Source organism: Scyliorhinus torazame, chromosome 5 (assembly GCF_047496885.1).
Source record: "Scyliorhinus torazame isolate Kashiwa2021f chromosome 5, sScyTor2.1, whole genome shotgun sequence".
NCBI classification, from domain to species: domain Eukaryota; kingdom Metazoa; phylum Chordata; class Chondrichthyes; order Carcharhiniformes; family Scyliorhinidae; genus Scyliorhinus; species Scyliorhinus torazame.
In genome coordinates this window covers 277730447-277757841 of record NC_092711.1, presented here as the reverse complement: position 1 = coordinate 277757841, position 27395 = coordinate 277730447, and the positions used below count along the sequence as shown (strand labels likewise).

General features: G+C 44.1%; 1 long non-coding RNA gene across 3 annotated transcripts in view; it reads right to left on the bottom strand.

Annotated features, from left to right (window-relative positions):
- LOC140421159 (uncharacterized) overlaps window positions 1-27395 on the bottom strand; it is a 1249163-nt gene that overhangs the window by 588730 nt on the left and 633038 nt on the right. For all 3 annotated transcript variants that reach the window (XR_011946678.1, XR_011946680.1, XR_011946679.1), the window contains one exon: window positions 689-724. This is a non-coding gene — a long non-coding RNA (uncharacterized lncRNA). The remainder of the gene's footprint in view (window positions 1-688; window positions 725-27395) is intronic.

Below are 27395 nucleotides of genomic sequence, written 5' to 3'. Positions count from 1 at the left end.
TTATCAAATGGAGTCCTGCTGGAATCTGTCCTACTAGAGTCTGTCAGAAGACTCATCCAACAGCTAAACTAATGACATTGTAAGCAGATAGGTGGGAAGAAAGTGAAAAATTGAGTTGCTATATTTTATCTTTTCCCCTGCTCTTTTTCTGACAATCAGAGTTACAATTCCTCATCCATTGTATTGATTCTATTGATTTAGATGCTTACCTCTGAGGCACATATCAATGTTCTTTGAAATGCAAGAGAAGGTAGGAACAAAGGAAATCCAAGAAAGTCATGCATGGGCTTGTAAAATGGTGGGGATGGAGAAGTCCATTAGAATCATGCATGGGAGTAAGTTTAACATTTGCAGGCATTATACAACAGGCAATGATATATTGACTCTCTGTTGAGGATATCTCACAACTTTTAATTCATTGATATGTATAATGGACGGCTGATCTAATATCACCTTGTTCACACCATTGTCGAATCAAAATTGCCTCAATGCATTCTTGAACACAGCAAGCTTGATAGGCCAAAAGGCTTTTCTCACCACAGATTTTGTGACTTATACTTATACATACTTATAATGAGCTTGCTGCCTTGATAACAAGGATCTACCGTTAAATGTTTTTTTTGTCCTCAATAACTCTTAAGCTCAGGTAACTGAAGTACAGCTTGAATATTAAAAGTAGTCCACTTACTGTTTCAGTTCCACCTCAACAAGTACCTGAGTGTTCCTGAGGGGGAAAAAATACAATGTCAGTGCAGTGCTAACTACTCAGTCTTTCTGTTGTCATTGCAAATCATGAAAATGCAAAAAGATTGAAAGCAACATAAAACCAGATAATACAGTCTATTCTCTAGATATTTGCATAATTGTATGCAATCAATCTGTCCTAATAATCACAAGATAAAAAAAAGTCTTCAGGGTTTTCAGAACAGTAATAGCTTTGATGCAGTCACTGACTGGTAAATTGTGGCAACACTAATTACGAACAGTAATTCATTGCCAATGGGTTGTCATCTTGTACCTTGCCTCTGAAATATTGACAACAGCAGGTTTTACTTGAGTCTGGACATGCAGCACCCTCCCACAATCCCATTTTTCCTTCCTTTAATGATTTCCTGACATAGAGTATAACTCAAAAGTAATTAAGGGAGAGATCGTGCCACTGAATCAGCCTGACGACCATTATTTCAGGGCCTACTGTTTCTAACAGGAGTGCTGTGATTACAGATAACTTCAATAAAATGATTCTGAATTAATTAGACATTGAGTAATTGCAAGTTTCTGAGATTTTAATGTCAAAATGACTTTATTTACATAGAATTTGCATAATCAAATATTCATATCATGTATTCATTTGATTTTGAAAGTTCCCAAATATTTGATATTTTGCTTGCATGTATTTTCATTCTTATAAATATGTAATGACATTTCATGCAGAACTGCTATTAAAATTGAATTAAAAATGTTCCTTTTCTACTTCTGAAATTGCGAACAAACCAAGTATTAAACTTGTCAATGATTATGCGCTAACAATTTTAAAACAGTTCTTCTATTTAGAATGTGACAACCAGAAACGAACGCTAAGTCATATTCATGGCAGTTTGAATCCAATGGGCCTGTTTGGACACATCTTGAAAAAAATGAAAGACCTTTTCCAATAGTTCATAAAGCCAGATTGCCGCTCACACCAACAGGTCTTGGTTCCATCCCCGTCCTGTACTTAGTTGATGCTACAATTGACCACACCAATCCAGGGCTAAGGGAAAGAAAATAAAATAGCCAGAATGCTATCTGTGTTTCGACCCAGCAAAAACAGGGTGGGTCATGAGATCCCCATTAAACAACATTGAGATGACACTTGGATACACATGCCAGACCATCACCAAACAGCAATAATCAAAAGAAGCAAACAGTGATGAGGAAACATACATACATACATATGCACGAACAATAAACTATATGCAGTTTTTGTTAATTCAATTCTGAGGAACATTTAATTCCCATTCCTAGTTACCATGAGAAGTTATGGTATTGGGTTGATGCAACTAAGGGGTTGGTTAGCTCAGTTGGCTGGATGCCTGGTTTGTGATATACAGTGTTGCCAACAGTGTGGGTTCAATTCCCGTACCGGCTGAGGTTATTCAGGAAGACCCTGGTCTTCTCAACCCACATTTCCCAGTGAATCAACCCCCTGCTGCATGAAAACCTGCAGCGGGAGTTCGCTATTTGCAGGATCGGAAGATCTCACTGGCGACAGCAGTAGGAAAATACCCACCATGTGTTCAAAATTTCAACATGGTAGTTTGGGGATTTAAAATAAACATCTGTTATCTGTAAAAATGGCAATGAAGCTGTCGTAAAAACACAACTGGTTCAGTCCTGTACTTTTGGGCAGGAAACCTACCATCCTGACCTTTTTGTGACTCCCGACCCATACCGACATGGCTGACTTTTACCTGCTTTCTGAAGTCACTTAGTTGCTTCAAACCGCTGTAAATATCACCACAGTTCCAGTGGACGATAGGCTGCTCTCTCCTTTGAGAGATGACTGGTGGTGATTTAACCTGAGAGTCACCAGACCACAGGCCAAGGTTGAGAAGATCAGGGTCTTCCTGAATAACCTCAGCCGGTAGGGGAATTGAATCCACGCTGTTGGCTTCACTGTATATCACAAACTAGGCATCCAGCCAACTGAGCTAACCAACCCCTCCGCCCATGATAGAATAAATGGGCCTGATGAGAGGTTCTGATGGAAATCTCTGATGGAGGTCTTGTGAAAGGTCTCTGTTGGGATCTCTGATGGGGCTCTGGTGGTGGGCGGGGGGGGGGGGGGGTGGGTGAGAGGGGGGTGTCACTGATGGGGGTCTCTGATTTTGGTCTGGTGGTGGGTTTCAGTTAGGAGTCTCAGATGGGGTCTGGTGGGGATCTCATTAGGCAGTCTCTGATGGGGGGTCTGATGAGAGGATCTGATGGAGGTCTGATTTGGAGGTCTGATGGGGGGTTTCTGATGCGGTCTCTGATGAACGTCAGCTGGGGGGTCAGGTGGGGATTTCTGATAAGGGGGTCTGATTAGGGAGTCAGTGGGGGGAGGGAGGGTTGGGTCACCCCATGCATGCATATTGTGGTGGGGGTTGACCCAGTAATTTTCATGGTGTGGGGGGGGGGGGGGGGCGCAGAGAGGATGCCCTTACTTATCAGCAGGGGGGGGCAGGATTTGCGATGTGGGGTGGAGAAGGTCAGACCTCGGTATCGGGCCGCACACTCCAAATGGCGGCTCAATAGTGGGATTCAGAACAGAATCCCAGAAGCTCCCCACCATGCATAGATTTGCATGGCTAGGGAGAGTGAAATGCTCCCGGGCACAGCTCCTAGTGCCAGCGCAAACCAGGAGTGATTCTATTCCGGCAGGTGAACACAATCTCCCAAACAGAGAATCCTGCCCATGGTTAACTCTTAACTGTCCTCTGAAATGGAAAAGCAAGCCACTCAATTCAAGGGCAATTGGGGATGGGAAACAAATGTTGGCCTTGTCAGTGATGCCCATGTCCCTTGAAAGTAACATTAATATTTTACCTCTGTTGAATCCTATTGATGCCACAAATCTTCCTTTAACTGATGCCTCTGCATAACTTGGATTTCACCATTATTGCTAAAATTCCTTCAGTTGGGAGATATATGAAGGAAACCATTCCATTCAACTGCTAAAGGGCCAAACTAAAGCATTTCCTTCTGTCCCAAGTGCTAACACCTGCAGAAGCAGGCAAATGCAGAGAAGTTTGGATTAACTATCAGATGAAGTAAAGTATATCTGAGCAAATGACCAAAGCAGCAATGAGCTGACAAGCTGAGAGAACAGTAAGTGAATATTGCTTCAGTTTAATTTGTTAACAGAAATTATATAATATGTAAACATTTCTTAATAGGTATTGTGGGAGGCTAACACATTATATCCAATTATCTGTCATCTGATTGCATTGAATTCATTCTTTCTTGTTGCTGGTACAAATTAAAAAATAGAGGCCGGAGTTCTCTGTTAGCCGACGCTGATATTGGAGTGTGCGATCGGGCGGAGAATAGCTCTGATGCCGGAATCGCGGCAGGCGCCGGTTTGACGCCGAATCGCGATGCTCTGTCTCCTCGAAAACTGCGTCAATGGGACACACGCCCCGTGTAATTGTAACACCTTTTGTATATCATTAGTAGACCAAGCCGCGATTCTCCGCCTCTGATGGGCCGAGTTCCCGATGGCGCGGTCCATGTGCACTCTCACAAATCATGAACCTGGTGGCTGCTGAGAGAGAGAGAGAGAGAGGGTGTACAGACAGTGTCCAGCACCACCATACTTCACCGATAGCCATGCCTATAGCTGGGGGGGCTACTGGCAGGGCTGGGTGGAGTAGTGGGGGCTGGCCAGGGGATTGATGCGCTGGGTGTTCTGGATCCGTGGAACACATACAGGTCACCAACACTTGAAATAGTGCAACACTATTTTATTGAATCATTAACTGTTTAGCATACTCTGACTGTGGGTTGACACGATACTAGCTTTAACTAAAGACCTTTGCCTTGTCCTAACCAGTCAATGCACTCAGCACATGGTGAATGTCTGTATTACAGGCTGTGAGTGCTGTCCTCCTAGCTAGCTGCAACTCGAATGAGCAGGAACTCTGATGCCCCCCGTCTTTATAGTGCGTGTGTTCTAATTGGTGATTGGCTGCGGTGTTGTGTATGTTGATTGGTCCCACTGTGTGTCCATCAGTGTGTGTCTGCACCATGATATACTGGTGTATATTATGACATCTCCCCTTTTATAAAAAAACGTACCTGCGTGGCAATAAATAGTGTATGGTGAATGTCCCTGACTACGTGTGTGTGAAATATTTACAGGACTATGTACATGAGAACTGAGCTATTTACATGGGAAGGTGCCTGGTGCAGAAAAACAGTATGTCACAAGAATGACGAGATGAACACTATATACAAACCACGTAAACGATTAAATGGAAGAACAGAACAAATCAGAAAGTCCACAAAGTTCACAAATTAAGTCTCTGAGGTGGGCGACGAATTCTGGTTGACCGTCAGGGTGGCACACCACTCATCATCTGAATCGATGCTGTCTTCCGACAGCGGCTGGTGTCTTTGCTTCGGGGACAGCCTGTTTTTTGTCACAACACCGACTCGAAAAGGCGCCTACGGGTCCTCGGTGTCACTGCTGTGTGGGAGGTCCGCATCGGACTCAGTAACCGTGGGTTGAATTGCCCGGACATTCCAGCGAGGTTGGCTGAAACGATATGAATTGGCAGGCTGAGCTTCTCGGCAGAAGGCAGCATAGTGGCCAAGTCTGCCACATCGTAGGCATTGTCGAGATTTGGCAGGGCATTGCCGTTTTAAATGGGCGGAGCCACAGTTGCCGCACGTTGTAGCGTCAGCACGTTCGCTGCGCCACTGCGCATGCGCGGTGCAGTCGTGCGTGGTGCGCGCCTGTGCATTGCGTTCTTCGACGTCACCGTCCCCTCGTTTGGTGCGCACAAGCGTGGGAGTCTGCGAAAAGCGCGTGAAATGGCCGCCCTCACCCAGGCTGAGGCCCTGGAGTTGCTCAATCACTTGGACCCCTTCCGCCTCGTGGGGACCTTGCCGCGCCGTTTCAGCTGCTTGGATGTGGGAATACCGACTCGTGGCGTTTTCGTGTAGGACACAGGTCTCAATGGCGGTCGCTCGGATGAGCTGCTTTACCTTGAGGAGCTGCTGGCGTAGGGGGTCCGATTGAACACCGAAAATGATCTGGTCGCGTATCATGGCGTCGGAGGTGGGCCCGTAGCTGCAAGACTGCGCAAGGATGTGGAGGTGAGTGAGAAAGGATTGGAAAGACTCATCTTTACCCTGCAAACGCTGTTGGAACACGTAGCGCTCAAAACTTTCATTCACCTCTACGCTGCAGTGAGTGTCAAACTTGAGGAGGACCGTCTTGAACTTTGTTTTATCTTCATCATCCCCAAAGGTGAGAGAATTGAAAATGTTGATGACATGGTCTCCGGCCGTGGAGAGGGGGAGAGCAAACTTTCTGGTATCCGAGGTGCCCTCCCTGTCTGTGGCTTCAAGGAAGAGCTGGAAGCGCTGTTTGAATATATTCCAGTTGGCCCCTAGGTTGCCAGCGATGCGGAGCGGCGGGCTGATGTTGTCCATGTTGCAGGATGACGGAATGCTGGCAGAAGGCAGATCACTTGCAGGTAGGTCTAAGAAGTGCTAATATCCCTCAACTCCTGGTATCATGATGTGTTGGGTGTTCTGGATCCGTGGAACACATACAGGTCACCAACACTTGAAATAGTGCAACACTATTTTATTGAATCATTAACTGGTTAACATATTCTGACTGTGGGTTAACATGATATTAGCTTTAACTAAAGACCTTTGCCTTGTTCTAACCAGTCGATGTACTCAGCACATGGTGAATGTCTGTGTTACAGGCTGTGAGCTCTGTCCTTCTAGCTAGCTTCAACTCGAATGAGCGGGAACTCTGATGCCCCCTGTCTTTATAGTGCGTGTGCTCTAACTGGTGATTGGCTGTGGTGTTGTGTGTGTTGATTGGTCCCACTGTGTGTCCATCAGTGTGTGTCTTCACCATGATATACTGGTGTATATTATGACAGGGATGGGCTGTGGGATCGGGGTGGACAGGGACACAACACCATTACCGCAGCCTGCAAGGTGGCCTTGCAGCTGTGCATGCTGCTGACAGCCTGCTTTAAACGTGATGCCCTTGGTCGTATAGGACCCACCAGTCCTATGGGTGCTCCAGCACAACCTGGCTCTTCGTTTTGGTCCCGATCAGTGAATGTGTAGGGGTTGTAATGTTTAAGCACGGCTGCAGCTTATCAGCCCTCCGGGTGCACGTCACGGACCCGCCGATTATCGCACCGTTTTTCATGTGTTTCAATGGTGTTCCATGCGGCGCCGGTGCTAGCCCCTCACTGGTAGCAGAATCCGTGCAGGTGTGGGGCTGACGTTTCTGATGTGATGGTCCATGGATTTTCTGTTACCATCAACACTTCGGCTGAGAAACAGAGAATCCGGCCCTGGATGTTGCACGTGATTGTATTTGTATGCAAACTGGTAACAGCCATGATATCGGAGGATTCAAAATCTTCCCAATTTCTTGTCATACATAGAGGTCTGGATTCTCTGGAAATGGGGCTATGTCCCCACGCCAGCGGGGAAACTGGCGCCAACCACTCCGGCATCAACAGCCCCCGAAAGTGAGGAATTCTCCACGTTTTTGGGGGCTAGTTTGACGCCGGAGTGGCTGGCGCCGCTCCAGCCGGCACCAAAGGGCTGGCATGAGTTCGTGCATGTGCGGAATGGCCGGCGTGATCTCGCGGTTGCGCAGACTGGCAAGCGTATTTCCGCGCATGCAGGGGTGATCCCTTCTCCGCGCCGGCCCCCCGGGCAATAATAGGGTCCCGCCACAGAGGTAAGAAGACCCCGCACGGAACAAGCCCGCCCGCAGATTGGTAGGCCCCGATTGCGGGGCAGGCCACTATGGGGGCGGGGGGGGCTTCTATTTTTATTCTTTTACATCAGGGCACTCTTGGTCTTTTAAAAATCTTTGTTTCTGGCGGGGAGGAGTGCTCTGATTCTAACATTACATTGTTGGACCTGTCTCTTACAATTTCTCTGTCCATCAGTTTAAAAATACGGCGGGAGAAGCTAACACTCCACTTTTCCCAATGGCAAATTTCTGCCCCAGTCTTTTCTGATGTACACACAAATAAACTTCATCATAAGGTGCTTGAATAACAATCAACAACAAAATAGTGACTGATTTGACTTTTTCCTAGCCCATGCAGTGCCCCACTGATGCTTATAGAGGGATGAGATAATTTAGAAGTAACCAAGGGTTAAACCTGGAACTTTCTGCATATCTTAGTAGTACAATGCCTTTGCCAACTAGGTTATCAGAGAAGCTTAGCAAAGCTCTGAACCAAAAATAACTTTCGTGCATACATTATTTATGGGTCCTGAAGATCAATTTTAAAATATCCTAATGGTATTATTAAACAATAATGAGTGAATGATGGAGGACGACTGGTAGCTCTAGCAACGGAACATAGGTACTCAAAACAATGGTCTGAATTAGAACTTGATTACACTTGGTGCTTTTGGCACTTAAAATAATTTTCATTCCCAGAAATTGTTCCTCAGTTTTGAATGTTTTGCAACTTGGACCTCAGAAAGAAAAATGGACAAGTAATCTGGCCAAAAATTGTAATCTTCCCAGTTACAGAACAGCACTGATGCGGCCTGCGCTGAAGCCCAGATACCCTACACACGACACCTCGATGTAAATATGTGGCGACGAGAAGCAAATGAGGTCAAACATTTGAACAAAAAACATAAGAATAGATCGTTCTGGTCCTCAACCCTTTGCATCATTCAATTAAATCATGGCTGATTTGCATTTCACCTTCATTTCCCCCCCTTTGTTCCTTAGCCTTTGATACCCTTGTCCAATAAAAAATCAATCAATCAACTCAGTTTTGAAACTCCAATTGTCACCACATCCCACATCCTATCAGGAAGGAAGGGTGAGTGTGAGAATAATTTCCAGATTTTTACTACCCTTTTCATGAAAAATTGTTTCCTGATTTTGTTCCTGAACATAATGTTCCCTCTTTTGTGATCCCCTCCCCCCAAAAATAGATTCACTCAATATAACAAGTCAAATTATTTGTTTCCTTAAAAACAAACAACTTTCACCTTTTCATCCAGCTACTTTAGCTTTTGCCTATGAATTTGTCTCTGAAGGGAACAAATATAATCTGAACTATTTTAAGATTAAGAGAAAATATTGTTCTTACTGTGGATATTACACAGATTTCCTAACTATTTGATATGCATCCTCTGTCAAACATTTGCCCAAATGATCATGGATCAAAATGGATGCGATTTTACTCTAATTGGTAGTATTTGAGGCATTATTCATCTCTATGGCTCAGTTACTGATTATCTTAAATTTGACACAGTCATGAAGCTAATCTAATGAGTACCTCACAATTTAGTAGCAGGAAGCTCCCAGGTTCAATTCCTGGTCGGTGCTAACTTATTTGACTTATACAGGGATGTAACAATTGCCCTCCGCACCTCGATTAGGTCGGGGGGAAAAGCAAGCACGCTTGCTCGTGATTGCTCATCAGCGATCCCTGCTGGAAGTGTGCACACGTATTGAAGAGCATTCAATTGTTATCAATCGACGCCCACACAAGGAATTAACATCCAGGAGGATTGGAGGGGAAAAAGTTCCCAGAAATAAAGCAGAAAGGAGAGACACAAAAGAACACTTTATTAGCAAAGCAGCAAATTATCTTTTTCCGAACTGTTGTCAGCAATGATTTTTTTTCCGCTGCTTCAGACTGATTTGTAATGCCTGAATTTGAAATGACTGATTTAAATTTAAGGAAGATACAAGCCGTTGCAGTATTTTAACGTGTGGTAGGTGATATGTTAGACGAGTTGCCATGATGCTCATTTATTGCTCTCTTAACGAGAAAGACAGTGAATCACGCTGGGTTGAACATGGCCCTTCGGGTGAAGCCGCAGGAAGTCATAATAGAAGAGTCTGACTGCTTTCATGTGTAATACGATATATTTAGCAAATGAACGAAAGACAAGATTGATTTGCTTTCCTTTTAAAATTTGCTAGATCTTTAGCTCCCCATGCCTCCCAGAAAATAGAGTTTGGATTAGTTGCGCACACCATGTGGGCTGAAGCAAGCGGATTGACAAAAGGGCATTTCAAGGATAAAATGCAAAGTGCTGTTAGTAAGAAGAAAGAGAGTGGATTTTCCCACACTGAGCTGAGCAGCCAGCCTCTGGGTCACAAGAAGGTAAATAAGAAAGAGGGACCCTGATCCCTCCAGTGTAGGCTGGGGGAGGGGGTTGGGGATGAGCCAATTTTTTTCCAAAGGTAGAGGAGTCTAGAACTAGAGGGCAGAGGTTTAAGGTGAGAAGGGTGAGATACAAAAGAGACCAGAGGGGAAATTTCTTCACACAGAGTGATGAGCATCTGGCACGGGCTGCCGGACGGGCAGTGGTAGAGGCGGGTACAATTTTATCCTTTGAAAAGCAGTCAGACAGTTACACGGGCAGGGTGGGTATAGAGTGCTATGGGCCAAATGCACGCAAGTGGGTCTAACTTAGTGATAGAAACTGAGCGGCATGGACAAGCTGGGCTGAAGGGCCTGTTTCCATGCTGTAAACATCTATGACATCTAAGTACAAAGGATCAAAGGGACCTTGTTGTGCATGTTTACAGATCTCTGAAGTCAGCAGGACAGGTAGATAAGGTGGTTAAGAAGGCCTATGGAATTCTTGCCTTTATTAACTGAGGCATTAAATACCTGAGGAAGGAGCAGCGCTCCGAAAGCTAGTGATATCAAAACAAACCTGTTGGACTTTAACCTGGTGTTGTAAGACTTCTTACTGTGCTCACCCCAGTCCAACGCCGGCATCTCCACATCATTAAGTATAAGAGCAGGGAGGTTATGCTGGAGCTGCATAAAATGCTGGTTATGCCCCTGCTGGAGTACTGTCTGCAGGTATGGACACCACACAATAGAAAGGAAGTGATTGCACTGGAGAGGTAGCAGAGGAGATTCACCAGGATGTTGCCTGGGCTGGAGTTTTTTAGCTATCAAGAGAGACTAGATAGACTGGGGTTATTCTCCCTTGAACAGAGAAGGCTGAGGGGGACCTGACTGAGGTGTATAAAATAATGAGGGACGTAGATAGGGTGGACAGGAAGGCACTTTTCCCCTTAGTGGAGGGGTCAATAACTAGGGGACATAGATTTAAAGTAATGGGCAGGAGGATTAGAGGAGATGTGAGGAAAAAAAACAACTTTTTTTTAAATTTAGGGTACCCAATTCATTTTTTCCAATTTAAGGGGCAATTTAACGTGGCCAATCCACCTACCCTGCACATCTTTGGGTTATGGGGCGAAACCCATGCAAACACGGGGAGAATGTGCAAACTCCACACGAACAGTGACTCAGAGCCGGGATCGAACCTGGGAGTTCGGTGCCGTGAGGCAGCAGTGCTAACCCACTGCACCACCGTGCTGCCCCCCTCGCAACTTTTATGAAGTATTTAGATGAGCACCTGAAATACCATAACATACAAGGCTACGGATGAAGTGCTGGAAATGGGATTGGCATAGATAGGTGCTTGATGGTCAGCGTAGATGCGATGGTGCGAAGGGCCTCTTTCCGTGCTGTAAAACTCTACTTATGACTCTAGGACTCTGGACATAATTCTGCAAAAACAATCAGCTTCCAAGGGAACATTGAACCATTACAGATAGTTCTTCTTTCAATCTGGTTTAAAGTTTTGATTCATTTCACAATCATTCATGCAGATCAGGCACAGCATGTGTCAGAAGCTTTAATCGTAAATGACATTTCCATTTTTAATGTGACTTACACTTTGCCATAAAACACATCCAAAGAAACAAAATATGCGCAGCAGATCACAGTGAGGGTATTTTTAAAACGAAAAGCTCAAAATATGCAACAAAAAGACAAGAAAACTAATTTTGCATCCGGCTGCGTCTGACTGCAGTGTTGAAAGACCATGTCGGACAGGTGCATTTGGAGGATACTCACCTATGAAAGTTGGGGGCATGGACAAATTTATGGTAGGAGATCCATTTACACAGCAGATTTAATGGACGGAGACAAAAGATTGAAGATGCTTGGATGTTATGTGCTTATAATTAACTCACGCCCCAAATTCTTTGATCCCCTAAGCCATATAACTAGTCTGCGCCAAGAATATGAGTGTACCTGACCACAAACACGAAGGCATGTCCATGTTAGGGAGCCATTCTATCTAGCCAAAGGCCAGACGTTGTGCTGGTGGTGGTGGTGGTGGGGCGGGGGGGATATCAGTGCCACATTCGCAACAATGACAGCATCAGAATGGATGTTAATTTTCCACCATTACTGGCACTACCATGCCTTTTCTGCGAGATGTGAGGCCTGAAAACTCAGACAAAGGAAATAGGCCGATATGGTTCACTGAAAATTAGATCTCATAAAAATAGTTAGACTGCAATTCTCAGGTTAGATCCCCAAACTCGACGGGATGCATTTCCATTGACGTGGTGCTTTGGCCTAGGGAATAGGGAAATAAAACAGCCAGGATTTGCATTCCAGATTAATAGACAGTGACATATACTGGAAAGTGCAAGTGCGTGGATGTCAGGTGTCGACTGGAAGGTGCTTGGTGATGAAGCCTATGAATTAATCGCATCAGTGCCATTTATCATGGAGCTGTAATTCAGCAACAACAGTGCCTTTGGGAGCACAGAAAATCAGGCAATAAAAGGCTAATTAATTCCAGCCCTTGAAACAAAAGCTAATTTTTTTTTAAAATTAGATTTTAGATCATGAATAAATTATGATTTATATATATGGATAAGATAGCATATTGACAAATTTCTTTACAAAAATATGGAAGTGTCTAACTTCAATTTATATTTATTATTATCTTCCCCGAGTTGCATAATGCAAATTGTTTCCAGTTTGGAAATCTGGTGATAAACTTAATCAGTTTTTGCAAATTCAATAAAGACCCTGGGCTGGATTCGCCAAAAATGGGGCTATGTTTTACGCTGGCGTTTCACTCTTGACTTTCCTTAAGAAAGTCCTGAGCAATTCTCCTCCCTGCAGGGGGCTGGCTGGGCCCCGGAGTGCTCCTCACAGCTCTGGCTGCGGATTTGGGGCACTACATTTACGGTCGGGAGTCCGCATGACGGCGGCTTGCGACGGCTGCACCGTGCACGATTATGGACTCGGACCGTTGACCATCAGCCAAAAAAATTGGCCTCCTGGAGATCGCATGAACCCGCGGATCCATACCGCCCTGTCCCTCCCCTGGCCGTCCATGAGGCCCCCCCCGGTGATCAATCCCCCACACCAGGGCGGCCGCGGACTGAGTCCGCAGCCGCCACCCGAGGTTCCCAACGACCGATACGTGGTTAAAAACGCCCGTCGGGAACTCGGCCAGTTTTGCTCGGAGGATAGCGGGGGGGCCCTCTGTGAATGGCCTCCTAGCCCCGCCACGTAGATCTCACGTGAGCGATTCCTGAGCAATTCTCTCGGGACCAGAGAATTGCTTCAGCGGCGGCGGTCCCGATTTCCTCGTAAACACTCATTCTCTGTCCCCGCGCCAAACGCGATTTCGGTGCGGGGATGCGGAGAATCCAGCCCCATGTATTTATTGACAAATATCCTACTTTGTGTGCGAGTTTTGACATCCCAATTTAAGGAAAACCATGTCAGGATTGGGGAAAGAGATGAAAGGCACCTGGTCCTGATGTTCCTGCCCTCATATTTCTCATGTGGTATTTTTAAGGGCATGGAGTAAGGAAATGGTTTGGAAGTCTGCACACAGAAATCCCAATGCCAGCATTCCATTGTGGGGTGGTGATTGCAGACCCCTACAATTTTCGTGGAGTTGGGCCAATGGTAAACATGGTCCGCTCTTGCTCAAATGCAATGAACCACAAGGAAAACCTTTTCTGGAGTTAAAAGCCGTTGTTAGGTAAACTTGAAAAGAATTGTTCACTTCACATGCCACAATCAGATGCTGTATGAAAACTTAATTATATTTTAATACAGTGATTTTGACAGAGATTTGTTTAGAAAAGATAAATAATCGTTAAATTCACTAGGATTGCAAAACTGGAAAAGCTTTCAGCTGCATTAGATTAATGCAGCTGATGGATTAAATGCTTTTCTACACTGAACAGTATTGGGATTCAGATGTCGCTCTGTCAGCTCCACCCTGTGTTTTCATCTTTTCATTGATTAACAAGTCACCCATTTGTTCAGCCTCTGAAGCAGTACATCATAGGCTATCTGTTCAACTACTTCAAAGGCATTAATGTATTTATTCTGGAGGTTTTGCTGACACAGTTGTGCAACAGAATCTCATCATAAATGCTTGGCTGAGCACCAAACCATATTCATGGATTCAGCTCAACAGGTGTTGTTCACACAGCTGGCAAGGAACCATTTAATAGGATTAATGTTTTGTTCCAAGTGGAGTTTGAATGGTTTTGTATCTAAATTATTGTTTTATGAGCTCTTAAGAGGATTACGATTTTTCAAGTGGAGTTTGAAAAGCTGATGGTTTATTTTGATAGTTTTCTAAGCATCTCAAAGACTTCTTAGTGTTCCATAGGGCTATGAGTCCATAGTGGATATTGGGTTAGTAGACAGGGGGTATATGGGTGCATGGAATGGTGGACATGGAAAAGACAGGAGGATATGAGGACAGGGGTATGGAGGGGTGTGGGGGTGAGGTTGATCGGGCTTTTGGGAATGTGTGGGGAGGTGAGACTGAGGGATGAGGTCTCGGGTGCCTAAAACCTATGCACTGAAGTTTGCCAATGTCCCAGTGAACTAAAGTGCGCCTTCTAACCTGTGTACCACAACATATGCCCGTTTCCATTCTAACTCAGACCTGCTTTGGGAGGTGGTAGCCTTGACTCCAGCGTATCCTTGCCATCCCACTGTGAAATTAGCGTGGGCAGGCATTGCCAGACATGAGGCAGGATTGCAATGTTGGTAAATCTCCCGACTTCTGATTCCCCCCTGAAAGTGGAAAACCCAACCGTATATCTCAGAGACTGTCCTGTTATATATTTACTCAACGTGAATTTAACTGTTGTAACTTTCTTTAATTCTAAGACGCATTGATGCTTTTGAACATAACTCTGTATTTTCTTCATACATTTTTGTTAAGTTATAAACTTACATAGAATCACAAAGAATATGCAACAGAAAACAGACCATTCTTCCCTCCAATCCATGCCATGCTTACGCTCTACTTACACCTTCTCCTATCCTTTCTCACTATCAGTGTTACATAATCCACTATTTCCTTCTCCCTCATTTGTTTATCTAGATTACTCTTAAATGCACCGATACTATTCACCTCAGCCACTCCCTATGGTAATGAGTTCCACAAGTTCAGCAATCTCTGGGTACATTTCTTGGTAATTATTATACGTATTGCCTCTTTCTCCTTCCCCACAAGTGGAAACACTCTCCCTGTGCCTATTCTAAACTCAACACGCCCATCTGGGACCGTGGCTTTCAGGATCGGAAGGTCTGACTCCATATTGCACCTAACTCCCTTCACCCACCCCCTCAAAGCAAAAATTGCACATTTCGGGGCACTTTTTACCAAGGTGGGTCCAGCGAATCGGGAAATCTCCCGACTTCACCTAACCAGCTTGGTAGTCAAAATCTGGTCCGAAGCCTTCATGACCACATTTAAAATGCCAATTCCCATAGTTACCCAAGCAATTGCCCCCATCTGTAGTTTTCATAATGCAGAAGCATGCTGCTACATCTAGCCCCATGATCATTATTCCAGCTCCAAAGAAAGGTTTCCCATCGTAAACATATGATACCAAGTATGGCAAATAGCTGATAACATGCCAACTGAATAAAACTAAGTGCTGCCAGGAGAGGAAAAAAATGCCAGCATACTGCTAAAACCAGAAAGCACCAAGGTCTCCTTCACCACAACAGTAACCCCCCTGTTCAAGAAGGGAACAAGGAAAAAGATGGAAAATTATAGGCCAATTAGCCTAACCTCGGTTGTTGGCATGATTTTCGAATCCATTGTTAAGGATGAGATTTCTAAACTCTTGGAAGTGCAAGGTCGGATTAGGACAAGTCAGCATGGATTTAGTAAGGGGTGGTCGTGCCTGACAAACCTGTTAGAGTTCTTTGAAGAGATAACAAATAGGTTAGACCAAGGAGAGCCAATGGATATTATCTATCTTGACTTCCAAAAGGCATTTGATAAGATGCCTCACGGGAAACTGCTGAGTAAAATAAGGGCCCATGGTATTCGAGGCAAGGTACTAACATGGATTGACAATTGGCTGTCAGGCAGAAGGCAGAGAGTTGGGATAAAAGGTTCTTTTTCGGAATGGCAACCGGTGACGAGTGGTGTCCCGCAGGGTTCAGTGTTGGGGCCACAGCTGTTCTCTTTATATATTAACGATCTAGATGACGGGACTGGGGGCATTCTGGATAAGTTTGCCGATGATACAAAGATAGGTGGAGGGGCAGGTAGTATGGAGAAGGTGGGGAGGCTGCAGAAAGATTTAGACAGTTTAGGAGAGTGGCCCAAGAAATGGCTGATGAAATTCAACGTGGGCAAGTGCGAGGTCTTGCACTTTGGAAAAAAGAATAGAGGCATGGACTATTTTCTAAACGGTGACAAAATTCATAATGCTGAAGTGTAAAGGGACTTGGGAGTCCTAGTCCAGGATTCTCTCAAGGTAAACTTGCAGGTTGAGTCCGTAATTAAGAAAGCAAATGCAATGTTGTCATTCAGCTCAAGAGGCTTGGAATATAAAAGCAGGGATGTACTTCTGAAGCTTTATAAAGCATTAGTTAGGCCCCATTTAGAATACTGTGAGCAAATATGGGCCCCACACCTCAGGAAGGACATACTGGCACTGGAGCGGGTCCAGCGGAGATTCACACGGATGATCCCAGGAATGGTAGGCCTAACATACGATGAACGTCTGAGGATCCTGGGATTATATTCATTGGAGTTTAGGAGGTTGAGGGGAGATCTAATAGAAACTTACAAGATAATGAGTGGCTTAGATAGGGTGGATGTAGGGAAGTTGTTTCCATTAGCAGGGGAGACTAGGACCCGGGGGCACAGCCTTAGAATAAAAGGGAGTCACTTTAGAACAGAGATGAGGAGAAATGTCTTCAGCCAGAGAGTGGTGGGTCTGTGGAATTCATTGCCACAGAGGGTGGTGGAGGCCAGGACGTTGAGTGTCTTTAAGACAGAAGTTGATATTCTTGATTTCTCAAGGAATTAAGGGCTATGGAGAGAGAGCGGGTAAATGGAGTTGAAATCAGCCATGATTGAATGGTGGAGTGGACTCGATGGGCCGAATGGCCTTACTTCCACTCCTATGTCTTATGGTCTTACTGATCATTATACATGGCTGCTGCACCTAATGCTGTAACTGTGTTTATGTGACAGGGACACAAAATACAACTGTAATGAACATATTTTATTGGCATTTGTCAAATATATAGTGCACTGCTGTTCCATCAAGCTATTACAGTAATTACAATTAAGCTAATTTTACCTTATATTGAAAATATGTAAAATGACGAGTACTACGGTTCCGTAACAATACATACCCATTGCCCCAAACTCTGATGGAACATCTCAAATCATGCTCCATTATTTGGACTTGCTAATGCTTGTTTAGATTTTAAATGTTTTTTTCCCCCAAAACATGGCTGCAAGTATGAGTTTGACAAGGTTAATAGAACACCAGGCCAAACCGCGCATCTCCTTAACCAAAGAGATTGATGGATTGAAAAATAGAGGAATGACTGAGAATATGGGTGAATTACAGTGGATGAATTAATTGCCAAATCACATATAGAAAGAGAAATGAAGAAAGGGGAAGAAAAACAACATTGAGAGATAAGGGAATAAAAATAAAAATAAAATTTGGTATTTTTAAAATGTCCTAAAATTCTCAACACAGAATCCCTACAGTGCAGAAGTAGGTCATTCGGCTCATTGAGTCTGCATCAACCCTCTGAAAGAGCAGCCTACCAAGGCCACTCCCCCACCCTATCCCTGTAACCGACTAAGGGACAATTTAGCAATTTAGCATGGCCAATCCACTGAACATGCACATCTTTGGGGAGGCAATCTGGGCATTGGGGGAAACCCACACAGACATGGCGAGAAAGTGCAAACTCCACACTGACAGTCACCCAAGGCCAAAATTGAATCCAGGTCCCTGGCACTGTGAGACAGTAATGCTAACCACTGTGACACCATCCCGCCCCATGGAGGGATAGGACTCGATTCTGTTTAATTGTTCACTTCCTAAGCAAGGACGATTGATTAGCGGTCAGTAACAATTATCATGTTTGTTGATGTGTCTTTATGCTGTTGATTAATAGACCCAACTTCCTTTGACAAGATGAATGAGCAGTGACGCAACATTGTGAAACTCATTGAGAGGTTAAGGTCATGACCACAATTCATAGGGTCTTCTGAGCTAAGGTTGGCTCTTGCATGTTAATAAGTGTGTGTGTCATTCACAGGCCATTATTTTTTCAGATAAGTCTAGGCCAATTAAATAGCAACTCATGTTTCAAATATCAGGTGGTCTCCAGTGTATCTGAGATAAAAGGCGACACCGTGTACTGAAAACAATCCATTGCCTATTAAGGCCTTAAAACAGATTATATTAAAATATTGGAAATGTTTATTGGAAGTATCGAAAGTATAAACAGTAAACAACTGAATTGATAAGCTTAATTTGAAAATACTATAGGCCACTAGAGAGCACTATTGTCAGGTTTATCTTGATAGCAATTATGCTCACAGCATGGGATATCCCTAGTCCACTTGGAATGATTATCATTAATGCAAGGTTGTCTCATCAAAGCTCCTGGAAAAGGTCATTCTAATTGGTGCCAATTCAATGCATACCCTGCCAAAGTTCAACACCTGCAACACCTCTCAGAAGCAAGAGAATCTTCAGCGTCCCCAGAGAATGCTTCATGAAGAGATGTTGAAACTCTTGCTCGGCTACTGTGGGAAGATCTTTAAGTGAGTAAAATCACTCAGCATCCTGTCATTATATATACCAAAGTGTCTCTCACGATGGATCTGGACATTACATTTTTAAGCCATATATTGTTGCTAGGAGATCCAAGATAACGGCACAATCAGGAAGAATCAGGAAAGAGAATATCACCTTGTTCAGTTCAAGTGGTTTACATTAACTTTCCACATGCACTGCTGATGAGAAATTTCATAAGCACAATGAGTATGCTAACAGCATATACGTGTACACTTTTCGTGATAATTTTGCAACAAAGCTGCAGACCCCTAGCATATGAGTTACCTCCATAAACTAGCTGAAATCCCAGAGAGGTTATTAATTTATTTTGTTCTTGTTTTTTTAAGTTTGCCTGAAGCCCTTTCCAATCTGTTTCCATATCAGACACCGTGTTGCAAGATATTAGCTTAGTCTTCTGTTTTAGTATTCCGTACCTCTTCACAAGGTGAATTCCCAATCTCAGTTAAGGTATCAGAGACAGCGCTAAGCAGAATGTAGATGCTTCTATAAATAGAATATAATAAAAATCAGAAAAGTCATTAATCAAGATCACTGTCATGCGCCTGCTGACAATTACTTTGGGGAGGTACATCTGTGAAGTGTGGAACTTCCATGCAGGGGAGGGAAATTAGTGACAGTGATTATTGGTTGGTCCTGTACATCTTACATCTGTGCAGCATAGAAGTAGAAATAATTGGAGTGGTACAATTCTGTCACCTGGAAAAATAATCTCAGATTCTGTATATTATTTTTTTGAAAAATATTTTATTGAGGCATTTATAATATAAATTTGAACACAATGGACAACAACACCCCCCCAAACCAGCCAACCTGGCTTTACATAACCAACACCCCAACAAAAACATTCCCCACCAACCCGCCCCCCACCTTGTCCAACTCCCCCTGCCTCCCGTTTGAGTCCCTCCATTGAGGCAAGTTCCGTCTCAGGGCTACCAGGGAGGCAAAGGCCAACACGTTGGCCTCTTTCGCCCTCTGGACTCCCGTGTCTTCTGACACACCAAAAAATCGCCACCTCTGGATTCGGGACCACCCTTACTTTCAGAACCGCCGACATAAAGTCGGTAAACACATGCCAGAATCCCCCAAGCTTCGGACAAGCCCACAACAAATGGACATGATTGGCGGGCCCACCCGCACACTGCCCACACCTATCCTCCACCCCTTCAAAGAACCTGCTCAAATGGGCCACAGTCATGTGCCCTGTGAGATATTGTATATTTTAACATAGTCATGCCCGTCCAGAGACCGGGAAATCCCGCCCGAGTTCAGCGGACCTTTGAATGGTCTATGAAATTTTCCATCACGCCCACAATGATTCTTCCAGTGAGCTGGACGGGAAAATGTATCAAGGTCTGCCTTATCATGAGGAAGCTATCATTTCATGCTTTAAAGGTAATTTTCACATTGCTTTCATTGGAAAAATATCTCAACTTTCATTCACAGACTTGACACTTTGAAATGAGAATCTAGATAACACGTTTGAAATGCAAGGCTAATAGAGATTTGAAACCCAATATCAAGTTTCTGAAAATTATATACCAAACTCCAAACTATCATCATGCCCAGTAACCCTGAAATAATTCTGCACAGGTCACGCGTTAGAAAAGCTTCAATAAAGGTGTTACTTTCACAATAATTATGCTGTAGTCACTCAATATATTTTCAGAAATAGGCAACAGCAATTCTCTGTTTCATTACCATTCTTACATATGTGTAATAATAACAAAGTACTGTCAGTTGAAAGCAAAACAGCAGAAAATTAACAACAAAAGGCTTTGTAGATGCTATTGTCCCCAAAACAAATTGTCAAAACATGGCAAGAAATATCAAAATAGTCAAAAGTAGATTCTGCTGCATTTTATTTAACACTTCATATAGAGGTGTAAAGTGCGTGAACTCATTACTTTCAAATATAAATTGAAAAGCCACATCAAATTTGTGAAAGCAAATGTGATGTGGCTACTCACGATTCACCTCTGCACTTGTTTTGAGCATCATGGGCATTAGTGGTCTCTTTAAAGTTATATAAATAAACTTGCAGAATAGGCATGTAATTGTCAAATGAATTTCAGCATAGATGAGTATGAGGTATTTGATTCTGGTTAGAAATATATGGAGATAATACAGGACTTGGAAAATAAAAATCTAAATGGACTGAGGAGGAGCAAAGGAATGCAATATTTTTTATTCATTTACAAAATGTGAGCGGCGCTGGTTAGGCCAACGTTTATTGCCCATCCCTAATTGCCCTTCAGTGAAGTACAAATACACAAATCATTAAATGTAGTGACACTTGCCATTAAATGGCAAAACAAAGAGTGTGGAATAAAGGGGAAGTGGAATGTGAGAAAGGAGATTATGGATGCCATCGTCTTTGATGGTTTCACTTCTACTGCTGACTATAGTCTCAGCAATGGCCATCTCAATAATGCATGAGGAAAAGGACATCCAGGGATCCTGTCTCCCTTTGTTCAACTCCTGTTATACGTGGCTGAGTGCCAAATTGTGTTGCAGAAGAGAAGGTAGTGTGCCAGTTAGTGCCTTTCAATCCATTTGAGTGTTATGGCTGAATAGCAGGCAGAGTGTGCACACTGCAACATGTTGGTATGAGGCTTGCAGCAGTGCTAAGTGTGTCATGTGAGAGTACCTTTAAGAAATGGGTGTTTATAAATGGGTGTGTATATAAATATCTGCAGTGAGAGTACCTTTTTGAAATGGGTGTTTATTACTGCAGTGATGTCAGAGAGTGGGTGGAGCTGGGCCGTCTGTCAGCTTTTTACTTTCGTTTTTGAGCAGGCTGCAGAGTGTGTTTTAGTTTAGTTTTCAGAGCTGGATAGCTGCAGTCACTAATACACAGAAGGTGTATTAGAGTCTCTCTCTGGAATCTAAAGACTGTAAATTGATCCTGGTAATTTAAAACTAATAACATTAGTGACTTTAACCTGATGTGCTTTTGGTAAAAGGTGTTTTAAGTCATATGGATGTTAAAAGGAAAGCTTAAAGGATTACTAAGTGTTGTATTCTTTGGGGGTTGCATTTTAATTGATAGTAGCTAAGATGTTCACTGTATGTTTTAAAAAGGTTAACTTGAGTTCATAGAATAAACATTGTTTCGCTATAAAGACTACTTTTCCATTTCTGCTGTGCCACACCTGTCGAGTGGGCCGTGTGCTCTCCATACCACAATCTATTAAAAGTTGTGGGTCAGGTGAACTCCATGATACACTTTGGGGTTCTCTAAACCCTGGCCCATAACAAGTGTGTAAGGAAAAGTATACAAATTATGTTTGTGACCTGATGGAAATAGATTTTTGGTGGGTGAATGATAGGGTTGTGGTGATATCGACAGTGGCTGAGGTTACTGGAGCAGTTGGTAGGATATAACGTTTAAAGATGCCATTTTTTAACCACCCATCCACAGTCATTGAATTTCTACATCCAGGTCCTTAGGGCGGGTTTCTCCGACCCGCCGCTGGGTTGGCGAATCCCCGGGGGGCGGCGCGGAGCCTGTCCCGCCCACCCAACGCCGGCTGCCGTAATCTCCGATGCCGTTTTTCAGGCGAGGGAGGTATTCCCGCCACACCAGTCGGGGGCCGTTGGCAGCGGCCCCTCCGGCGATTCTCCGAGCCCTGATGGGCCGAGCGGCTGTCCATTTTTAGCCAGTCCCGCCAGCGTGGGTTACGCATGGTCCCACATGGCGGGACCTGGCAGGTAAGTCGGCGGGGGCAGTCATCGGGGGGGCGCGGGGGGATCCGACCCCGGGGGGGGGGGGGGCCCCCACGGTGGCCTGGCCTGCGATCAGAGCCCACCGATCTGCGGGCGGACTTGTTCCATGGGGGCACTTCTTCCTTCCGCGCCGTCCCCTGTAGCGCTCCGCCATGACCGGCACGGAGAAGAGAACCCCCTGCACATGCGACAAAATACGCCGGCCAGTCTGCGCATTTGCGGAATCACGCCGGTGGTTCAACGCATGCGCGAGACCACGACGGCCGTTCCGCGCATGCACAAACTCGCGCCATCCCTTCGGCACCGACTGGAGCGGCGCCAACCCCTCCGGCGACCTAGCCCCCAATACAAGTAAGAATTCCTCACCTTGGGGGCCCGTTGATGCCGGAGTCGTGGGTGCCGGTTTTCCCACCAGCGTGGGGACTTAGTCTCCGGAAGGGGGAATCCTGGCATTGACTTCCAGTCATTTGCTTCCATTGCCTCTTGACTGCTTGTCTAGAGGGCTTTCTCCCCGCAGATTCAAGTTGTCTTCTTTCCATGCCCTGCACTAAGACCTCTAATGAAGTTTCCAAAAGATTTGACTCCTATTTTTTCTATGATGCTCTATTCTGCAATTTTTCCCACATCCGATTCACTTTCTGCATAACGCCCATTAGCTGCTCTAGCCCAATGCACCTCTCCTTAAAGACTTATGGCTAACTTGAAACAATGCAGGCTAGCTTTAAGTCATCTGGTCTCCCGTTGATGTGGACAGCCAATAGAAAATGCAGTTAATGCTAGCGGAATGCAAGAAACATTCAAATGAGCAGACAGTATAAGGGTGGTATGTCTGTTTCCAGGGGCGCTCCAATTTAACCCCCAGTATTTCTACTGGCGAGAAAGAGCAAAGCTAAAGGCCATCAATATAACATGGTCACCAAGATATTAAAAAATGAATTCAGAATAAATTTTTTTAATTGGAGAGTATTGCTGAAAAATGTCATGCTGTCAGGACAGACTCAAGAATCCCAAATCACAAAGGGATCAACAAGTTATACTGCATGAGAAAAGGGATACTGATTGGTTGGTAGGTCCGCCTCACAGGTTCGATCCGGGCCTCGGGCTGCCTGTGTGGAGTTTGCACATTCTCCCCATGTTTGCGTGGGTCTCACCCCCACAACCCAAAGATGTGCAGGGTAGGTGAATTGGCCACGCTAAATTGGCCCTTAATGAAAAAGAAAAAAGAATTGAGTAATGCAAATTTTTTTTTTTAAATGTTAAGGTAAAATAAAAGCGCTCCAGGGCTTTTTGCTGTCACTGTCCTTGTAACATCTAATGTTTTTTAAATTAGTGTTTATAGAATCACTACAGTGCAGAAGAAAGTAATTCAGCCCATAACGTCTGCACTAACATTCCAAAAGAGCACCCTACCCAGGCCCATGTCGCCCCCCTCTCCCCATAACCCCACCTAACCGTTGGACACAAAGGGGCAATTTAGCAAGGCTAATGCACCTAACTTGCACACCTTGGACTGTGGGAAGATGCTAAATTGGGGGAAGGCGAATTACAGAAATATTAGGCAGGAACTGAAGAATGTAGATTGGGCCAGGTATTTGAGGGCAAATCAACATCTGACATGTGGTTGTCTTTCAAGTGTAAATTGATAAGAATTCAGGACCGGCACATTCTGCAAGGACAAAGGATAAGTATGGTAAGTTTCGGGAACCTTGGATAACCATCAGGGCGGCATGGTAGCACAGTGGTTAGCACTATGGCATGACAGCTCCAGGGTCCCAGGTTTGATTCCTGGCTTGGGTCACTGTCTGTGTGGAGTCTGCACGTTCTCCCCGTGCCTGCATGGGTTTCCACCGGGTGCTCCGGTTTCCTCCCAGAAGTCCCGAAAGATGTGCTGTTAGGTAATTTAGACATTCTGAATTCTCCCTCAGTGTAACCGAACAAGCGCTGGAATGTGGCAACTCGGGGCTTTTCATAGTAACCTCATTGTATTGTTAATGTAAGGCTACTTGTGACAATAAAGATTTTTTTTAAAAATTAATTAACTAACGAGAGATATTGTGAGCTTAGTCAAAAAGAAAAAGGAAGCATATGTCAAGACTAGGAAGACACGGAGTAAGTGTGGAATCCAAGAAAAGTAGAAAAATACTTAAGTAATGAGTCAGGAGGGCTAAAAGGAGTCACAAAAAATCATTGGCCAGTAGGATTAAGGAAAACCCCAAGGCTTTTTATCCATATATAAAGAGCAAGAGGGTAGCCAGGGAGAGGGTTACCCCACTCAAGGACAAGGGAGGGAATCTATGCCAGAGGAAATGGACAAAGTATTAAATGAACACTTTGCGTCAGTGTTCAACAAAGACTTGGTGGATGGTGAGTCTGGGGAAGGATCTGTAGATAGTTTGGATCAAAAAAGAGGTATTGGGGGTCTTGAAAAACATTAAGATAGACAAGTTCCCAGAGCCTGATGGGATATAGCCTAGAATACCAAGAGAGGCAATGGAAGAAATTATTGGGGCCATGAGGTAAATCTTTGTATCCTCACTGGCTACAGGGGAGGTCGCAGAGGATTGGAGAATAGCCAATGTTGTTCCTTTGTTTAAGAAGGTTAGCAAGGATAATCCAGGTAATTACAGGCTGGTGAGCCTTACGTCAGTGGTAGGAAAATGATTAGAGAGGGTTCTTTGAGACAGCATTTACTCCCACTTGGAAATAAATGGACGTATTGGCAAGAGGCAACATGGTTTTGTGAAGGGGAGGTCGTGTTTCACTAACTTGGAAGTGATAAAGATGATTGATGTGGGTAGGGCAGTGTATGTTGTCTACATGGATTTCAGTAAGGCCTTTGACAAGGTTCCTCATGGTACAGAAGGTGAAGTCGCACGGGATCAGAGGTCAGCTGGCAAGATAGATACAGACTGGCTAGGTCATAGAAGACAGTGGGTAGCAGTGGAAGGGTGAGCTTCTGAATGGAGAGCTATGACTAGTGGCATTCCTCAGGGATCAGTGCTGGGACCTTTGCTGTTTGTAATATATATAAATGATTTGCAGGAAAATGTGACTGGTTTGATTAATACGTTTGCGGACCACACAAAGGTTGGTGTAATTGTAGATATTGATGAGGACTGTCAAAGGATACAGCAGGATATAGATCGGTTGGAGAGTTGGGCGGAGAGATAGCAGGTGGAGTTTAATCCGGACAAATATGAGGTAATGCATTTTGAACGGTCTAATACAGATGGGAAACATACAGGAAATGGCAGAACCCTTAGGAGTATTGATAGACAGAGGTATCTAGGTGTACAGGTACACAGGTCACTGAATGTGGCAATGCAGGTGGAGAAGGTAGTCAAAAAGACATATGGCATGCTTGCCTTCATCGGCCAGGGCATTGAGTTTAAAAATTGGCAAGTTAAGTTGCAGCCTTATAGAACCTAAGTTAGGCTTGGATCATAGTGTTCAATTCTGGTCGCCACACTACCAGAAGATTGTGGAAGCTTTGGAGAGGGTACAGAAAAGATTTACCAGAATGTTGCCTGGTATGGAGAGCATTAGCTATGAGAAGAGGTTGGAGAAACTTGGTTTGTTCTCACTGGAACGACGGAGGTTGAGGGGCAACCTGATAGAAGTCTACAAGATTATGAGGGGCATGGACAGAGTGGATAGTCAGAAGCTTTTTCCCCAAGATGGAAGAGTCAATTACTACGGGGCATAGGTTTAAGGTGTGCGGGGCAAGATTTAAAATAGATGTACGAGGCAAGTTTTATAACAGAATGTGGTGGGAGCCTGGAACCTGCTGCCGGGGGAGGTAGTGGAAGTAGATATGACAGTCTTGACAAATACATGAATCAGATTGGAATAGAGGGATATGGTCCCTGGAAGGGTAGGGGGTTTTAGGTCAGACGTGCAGCATGGTGTTGCAGGCTTGGAGGGCCAAAGGCCTGTTCCTGCGCTGTAATTTTCTTTGTTCTTTGTATGCCGCTCGGCATGAACTAATTAGGCTGATTGGTCTGTTTTTGTGCTATACGTTCATCGTAATTCTATGTTAAATGACTGCATCATTAGTTTGGCTTCTCTGAACAACACAAGAATATCTGCTCCATGTGTGCATTAAAAAGTTTCAATGAGCAACCAAAAAATCAACGTGCAAAATTAGCCTCCAACGGTTTATTTTGTAATATCTGCTTCAGGTTAATGCTTCTACTTGTTTCATCGTGCTGCTCAGTTACTGTTTATGTTCGAAGTAGAGGGCTCAAAAATTGGCTTTTGATCGTGTTTCAAAATTGCCTTCCAATACATAAAAAGCAGGTTTGCCACTGATTTCATTTAATGTGCATGAAGAGAACATTCTCTACTTTTTGGGGCTTGCCTGAGTCATATCTCTGCCCATTTGTTGAATGACTGTACATTGTGAAAACATGCAAGTCTTCACTGCAAGTGGATTTGAGCTTGACAAAAGTGATTTATTTTAGAGCTCTGGGATTGCAATTCATGATTTCAGTATTTGTCAAGAAGCAGACTATCTGCAAACAGTCTCCAAGCTACATTTGCATGAATACAGTGAGCAAAATTGGGACATACTAAATACTCAAGATGCTTTTTGTGCAAAGTCTGCCTCAACATATTTTCAAAATGCTATATTTTGCTGATATCCTGATGACTCACTCACTTGAATGATCCCTGAAGGGCACTGGTATGAATATACACACAGGTTTTAATAGCTAACATTCTCAAGGTTAATGTTATTCTCAATGAATAGTTTATGATATTGTCTCAATAGTCTAAGATATTGGTTTCTGCTCAAATTTCAATCCAGCCCAGTTGCCATTTTGTAATAATCACATATATTGCTGATGATAGTCTCGAGTAACATTCTACTAAATGTATTCCTTTATCACTTGCATTTCTTATCATTCAGTTCATCAAAAGACTTTTGTTAAAGCTTTTGTAGCCT